The sequence below is a fragment of the Haematobia irritans genome, chromosome 3, assembly GCF_050003625.1.
Source record: "Haematobia irritans isolate KBUSLIRL chromosome 3, ASM5000362v1, whole genome shotgun sequence".
Lineage (NCBI taxonomy): Eukaryota > Metazoa > Arthropoda > Insecta > Diptera > Muscidae > Haematobia > Haematobia irritans.
In genome coordinates, this window is record NC_134399.1 from 37,122,651 (window position 1) to 37,130,006 (window position 7,356).

The window sequence follows — 7,356 nt, forward strand, 5'->3', positions numbered from 1 at the left end:
ATGATGTTGGTCGTATCACTAATGCAAGCCATTATCATCGAAACATATATAAGCGTCAAATCATCAGAACCTACAGCCTTAGATTTAATGCGAGAGAAAGCCTCAAGCAACTCACCACGTTCAATAGCATGACATGAAAAACCATTATCACTATGTACGAGACCCATCATCACCTTTATCTTGGGAGGACAAAAATATGCTGTTCAAGACATCTACATCAACGTCCAATACATCCTTGGAACTACCAAACCCATAACTGTTCACGGTAGCCAAATATACCTTGCCCTCGAAAAGCCTTTTGACCTGGTTCTACGTATAACCCATTTAGCCTTATTCCTACATCTGCAATACTGTTTTCTGTGGATGGATTACACACAATGACACTTCAAGCCAGATGATATGTTATCGCAGGATCCCTGAACAATGCATCCTATTGGAGCATCTGCGCTTTTTAACAGGAAAAATGCCATGAACTGCAAATATATTGTCTTGCAATATAGTTAACTGCTCATCCACATTATTCGTATCGTACACACTAGAAAATTCGCACTCATCGAAAGCCTGTCGTACACGCTCTAAATCAATGTCATAATCAACATAGTCATAATAATCAAACAACGCTCGAAGTGGTATGTCCAATGATACAAAAATAAATGAATGATATGATATACCCAGAATTTGGAATTGGTTAGATAAATGCACTTCTCTCATGCTGCGTGAGAAGGCTGTTAGGATGGCAAATGTTCGATGGGAGAATTGCAAGGGTTGTAACGACACCAAGCAAATATGGCCCCATTTCAACTTAAACCGCACACTAGATATGCTAATGTTCTCGAGACGTCAGATATCACTCCTGATATCTGCTATAACGGGTCGCTGCCTGATAGGCGATTTTGCAAAAACTATTGGCGCGAAGTATAATGACTATTGTATGAGCTGTCATGATGCGGAGGAAAAAGAATCAATTAAACACCTCTTGTGTGAGTGTCCTGCATTTTGTGTAAAGCGCAAGCAACTTTTAGGAGCATATAGCTTCAGATTACTGGCGGATCTGGAAAACGTTAACTTAAGCAGTCTGCTAATGTTTTTGGAACAATCTGGTTGGTTCAACAAAGAAAAATAATCAAGAAGGTTCAGCGGTTAAAACTAGAAGTGCCCATATGTAATAGGTACTTTTAGTTAATGTGGTATCACAATGGACTGAATAGTCTAAGTGAGCCTGAATCTTAATCGGGCTGCCACTTTAACCTAACCTAACCTAACCTGGAGAAGAAACTAAAAAATAGTCAATTAATGACGTGATGCGCATCAAAATGAGTAGGGATATCATTATGAATAATTGCTAAATTTAAATTATTGAAAACCCCCCTGATAAGCGCCGATTTCCGTAAGCAGAACTAGATATTATTAAAATCGCCCATTATCACAACTTTCTCACAACTAAATTCGATACCTGCTCCTCAAGTCCACAAACATCACCATGCGGTAAATATACAGTACCAACTAAAATTCTACTTTGATTGACGGACAACTCTAGAAATATAAATTCTACCTCACCATACCAACGCAAAGAACCTTGCTTTTAATTCTCTTGGACACATAGATTCCAACCCCTCCACCTCTCCTATTAGGCCAATCATTCCTATAAAAATCATATGCTGCAACATCAATTACATCTCGCGATATATAGGGCTTAAGCCATGTCTCACTTATACCAACAACGTCTAAAATGTTCCCTTCTAAATTATTCTAATTTCACTTAGCTTTGCTGAACGCCGAACTTTGACAATTGAAATGGCCAATGTTCAGCCTGTTTTTACTGTCAGCCAATTTTGAAAATAAAAATGTGTTATCACAAGCACTATTCGCAGCAAAATTTTCCATAATATAATCATAAAAGCTATCGAGAGTAAAAATTGTAAAAATAATAATCGCAAGGTACATAAAAAAATAATTATTATCATCCTACTTTAATGTATACAATTTACGTGACTACCTCATCACTGATTCCTTCCAAAAGACACTCACAATCCGCACTATCCATAAACTTGTACTGGTTATCCAGCATTACAACATTTACTTTCGGTTTATCGCTATTAACCAATTTTTATACCCTGCTCCACACTGTGGAACAGGGTATTATAAGTTAGTGCATATGTTTGCAACACCCAGAAGGAGACGAGATAGACACATGGTGTCTTTGGCAAAAATGCTCAGGGTGGACTCCTGAGTCGATATAGCCATGTCCGTCTGTCCGTCTGTCCGTCTGTCCGTGAACACATTTTTGTAATCAAAGTCTAGGTCGTAGTTTTAGTCCAATCGACTTTAAATTTGGCACAAGTATGTGTTTTGGCTCAGAATAGATACCTATTGATTTTGGAAGAAATCGGTTCAGATTTAGATATAGCTCCCATATATATCTTTCGCCCGATATGGACTAATACGGTCCCAGAAGCCAGAGTTTTACCCCAATTTGGGTGAAATTTTGCACTAGGAGTTCAGTTAGTAGTGTAGTCTAGTGTGCCAAATTTTATTGAAATCGGTTCAGATTTAGATATAGCTCCCATATATATCGTTCGCCCGATTTACACTCATATGACCACAGAGGCCAATTTTTCGCTCCGATTTAGTTGAAATTTTGCACAGGGAGTAGAATTAGCATCATAGCTATGCATGCCAAATTTGGTTGAAATCGGTTCAGATTTAGATATAGCTCCCATATATAGCTTTCGCCCGATTTACACTCATATGACCACAGAGGCCAATTTTTTGCTCCGATTTAGCTGAAATTTTGCACAGGGAGTAGAATTAGCATTGTAGCTATGCGTGCCAAATTTGGTTGAAATCGGTTCAGATTTAGATATATCTCCCATATATAGCTTTCGCCCGATTTACACTCATATGACCACAGAGGTCAATTTTTTGCTCCGATTTAGTTTAAATTTTGCACAGGGAGTAGAATTAGCATTGTTGCTATGCGCGCCAAATTTGATTGAAATCGGTTCAGATTTAGATATAGCTCCCATATATAGCTTTCGCCCGATTTACACTCATATGACCACAGAGGCCAATTTGTTGCTCTGATTTAGTTGAAATTTTGCACAGGGAGTAGAATTAGCATTGTAGCTATGCGTGCAAAATTTGGTTGAAATCGGTTCAGATTTAGATATATATCCCATATATAGCTTTCGCCCGATTTACACTCATATGACCACAGAGGCCAATTTTTTGCTCCGATTTAGTTGAAATTTTGCACAGGGAGTAGAATTAGCATTGTAGCTATGCGTGCCAATTTTGGTTGAAATCGGTTCAGATTTAGATATAGATCCCATATATATGTTTTTCTGATTTCGACAAAAATGGTCAAAATACCAACATTTCCCTTGTAAAATCGCCACTGCTTAGTCGAAAAGCTGTTAAAATTACTTTAATTTTCCTAAACTTCTATTACATATATATTGAGCGATAAATCATAAATAAATTTTTGCAAAGTTTCCTTAAAATTGTTTCAGATTTAAATTTATCCCATATTTTTTTACTAACATTGTGTTCCACCTTAAGGCTTTAGCCGACTTAAATTTTGAGTCTATAGATTTTGTAGAAGTCTATCAAATTCTGTCCAGATCGAGTGATAGTTAAATGTATGTATTTGGGACAAACCTTTATATATAGCACCCAACACATTTGACGTAATGTGATATGGTATCGAAAATTTAGATCTACAAAGTGGTGCAGGGTATAATATAGTCGGCCCCGCCCGACTTTAGACTTTCTTACTTGTTTTTTACTAACATTGTGTTCCACCTTAAGGCTTTAGCCGACTTAAATTTTGAGTCTATAGATTTTGTAGAAGTCTATCAAATTCTGTCCAGATCGAGTGATAGTTAAATGTATGTATTTGGGACAAACCTTTATATATAGCACCCAACACATTTGACGTAATGTGATATGGTATCGAAAATTTAGATCTACAAAGTGGTGCAGGGTATAATATAGTCGGCCCCGCCCGACTTTAGACTTTCTTACTTGTTTTTATTTTACTGTTGCTTTTAAGCTTTTTGCAGGTAAATATCAGATGTGAAGCTGCCGCATGTAAGTGATCATTTAGGAATATTTGATTTCTTGAACCAGCACCGGTAACATCTTTTAGAAGGATTTTACTGCGTTTGTAGTAATTTCGCATAATAAGGAATTTTACTAGCACCGACTTGCTTTAAATATGAGTAGTCTCCTGACTCGCGAAATAAAACATATTTTAATTTCAATGGGATCCAAGAACATTAACAAACGCAAAAAAAATAAATAAAAAATGTATATATAACATTATTGATTATTGATATAAGGTTCAATTGTTTATATAAAATTGTTGGTTATTTTAATTAATTTATATTTAATATTTTTATATAATATTGTAATGTCCGTTAGAGTAGTACATTGTAATTCGTTAAATTGACCCTATAAAGGCTTTGAATTGCTTAAATAAATGGAAATAAAATAAATAAAAATAAATATGTACCAACAGTGCTGAATTAGTTTAACGCTACACGTATATACAATCAACTAGTTACCTAGTTATACCTTTAGGCAATCTATTTATAACAATATTGATTCTGTTCACTCTCCTCTGTACTGTAACAGAATGCGTTCGAATATCACGAAATTCTTAATTATTTTGACTGTCTAAATTCATAACCAAATCATTTGGGGAGCCACCGTGGTGCAATGGTTAGCATGCCCGCCTTGCATACACAAGGTCGTGTGTTCGATTCCTGCTTCGACCGAACAGCAAAAAGTTTTTCAGCGGTGGATTATCCCACCTCAGTAATGCTGGTTTCAAAGCTTCTCTAAGTTGTTTCACTGCAATGTGGAACGCCGTTCGGACTCGGCTATAAAAAGGAGGTCCCTTTTATTGAGCTTAACATGGATTCGGGCAGCACTCAGTGATAAGAGAGAAGTTCACCAATGTGGTATCACAATGGACTGAATAGTCTAAGTGAGCCTGATACATCGGGCTGCCACCTAACCTAAATCATTTGTATTTTTTACTTCTTTTTCCAAAAAGTCTAATCTCCTATTAAATTCATTCCGGTAATCATCGAGTAGTTCAGCCATGTTGTCCTGAAATGTTTGTACTTGCTCCTGAAGCTGATGCTTATATCACAAATGCTGCCGCTCTAAGCTTTTACTGAATTACAATTATGTAGTATAAATACTTAATTTAGCTTTCTTTCGACGTAAATTTCGTTTTCCTTTTTTTTATTGAATTATATCAAATCCAATGAGTATATAAAAATGTTAACAGTTACATGTTTATTTATCGTATTTAAGTATATAGCAACAAAAAGATGTGCATGTATAAGTAGTTGCAGTAATTGAATTTGGATTTCAGAGTTACATTAAATATATTGTAGACATAGGAGAATTTGTCTTATATTTGTAAGAAGTGAATGAATTTCAATAGATATATTTCAAAATATACTCTAATATCTCTAATAAACATATTATTGTGAATCAATCAATATGGCAATAGCATAAAAATCTAAATTTACAATTTTAGTTTTCGAAAACATGGAGTATATGTAAAATCAATATTAAACAATTGATACACATATGAAGATCCTAGCGATTTGTTTAGTACTCATTGTACAGTTAACATACACTATTGCTAAAATATGATATTGTATTATGCGGGTAAACATTTGCTCATTAATTGGCAAACTTTATTATGTCTATTTGACTTTACGTATTATTAAATTATTACATTTTGTTTTTAAAGATTCGTTAATTATGTGGATTGGCTTTGTGGCCAACATTGGTGGCGGCATTAGGGTTGCATTGACTTTGTTGCTATTTTGTTGCTTATGTATCAACTTCACTTTCATTCCTCCTTTTGATTGAAATCGGTTCAGATTTAGATATATATCCCATATATAGCTTTCGCCCGATTTACACTCATATGACCACAGAGGCCAATTTTTTGCTCCGATTTAGTTGAAATTTTGCACAGGGAGTAGAATTAGCATTGTAGCTATGCGTGCCAATTTTGGTTGAAATCGGTTCAGATTTAGATATAGATCCCATATATATGTTTTTCTGATTTCGACAAAAATGGTCAAAATACCAACATTTCCCTTGTAAAATCGCCACTGCTTAGTCGAAAAGCTGTTAAAATTACTTTAATTTTCCTAAACTTCTATTACATATATATTGAGCGATAAATCATAAATAAATTTTTGCAAAGTTTCCTTAAAATTGTTTCAGATTTAAATTTATCCCATATTTTTTTACTAACATTGTGTTCCACCTTAAGGCTTTAGCCGACTTAAATTTTGAGTCTATAGATTTTGTAGAAGTCTATCAAATTCTGTCCAGATCGAGTGATAGTTAAATGTATGTATTTGGGACAAACCTTTATATATAGCACCCAACACATTTGACGTAATGTGATATGGTATCGAAAATTTAGATCTACAAAGTGGTGCAGGGTATAATATAGTCGGCCCCGCCCGACTTTAGACTTTCTTACTTGTTTTTTACTAACATTGTGTTCCACCTTAAGGCTTTAGCCGACTTAAATTTTGAGTCTATAGATTTTGTAGAAGTCTATCAAATTCTGTCCAGATCGAGTGATAGTTAAATGTATGTATTTGGGACAAACCTTTATATATAGCACCCAACACATTTGACGTAATGTGATATGGTATCGAAAATTTAGATCTACAAAGTGGTGCAGGGTATAATATAGTCGGCCCCGCCCGACTTTAGACTTTCTTACTTGTTTTTATTTTACTGTTGCTTTTAAGCTTTTTGCAGGTAAATATCAGATGTGAAGCTGCCGCATGTAAGTGATCATTTAGGAATATTTGATTTCTTGAACCAGCACCGGTAACATCTTTTAGAAGGATTTTACTGCGTTTGTAGTAATTTCGCATAATAAGGAATTTTACTAGCACCGACTTGCTTTAAATATGAGTAGTCTCCTGACTCGCGAAATAAAACATATTTTAATTTCAATGGGATCCAAGAACATTAACAAACGCAAAAAAAATAAATAAAAAATGTATATATAACATTATTGATTATTGATATAAGGTTCAATTGTTTATATAAAATTGTTGGTTATTTTAATTAATTTATATTTAATATTTTTATATAATATTGTAATGTCCGTTAGAGTAGTACATTGTAATTCGTTAAATTGACCCTATAAAGGCTTTGAATTGCTTAAATAAATGGAAATAAAATAAATAAAAATAAATATGTACCAACAGTGCTGAATTAGTTTAACGCTACACGTATATACAATCAACTAGTTACCTAGTTATACCTTTAGGCAATCTATTTATAACAATATTG

General features: G+C 34.4%; 1 long non-coding RNA gene across 1 annotated transcript; it reads left to right on the plus strand.

The window, feature by feature from the left end:
• The first annotated feature begins 1,269 nt into the window (after window positions 1-1,269).
• Window positions 1,270-4,521, plus strand: LOC142231530 (uncharacterized). The gene is made up of 2 exons (XR_012720818.1): window positions 1,270-1,485; window positions 4,065-4,521. It is a non-coding gene; the product is annotated as an uncharacterized LOC142231530 (long non-coding RNA).
• The last annotated feature ends 2,835 nt before the right edge of the window (window positions 4,522-7,356 follow it).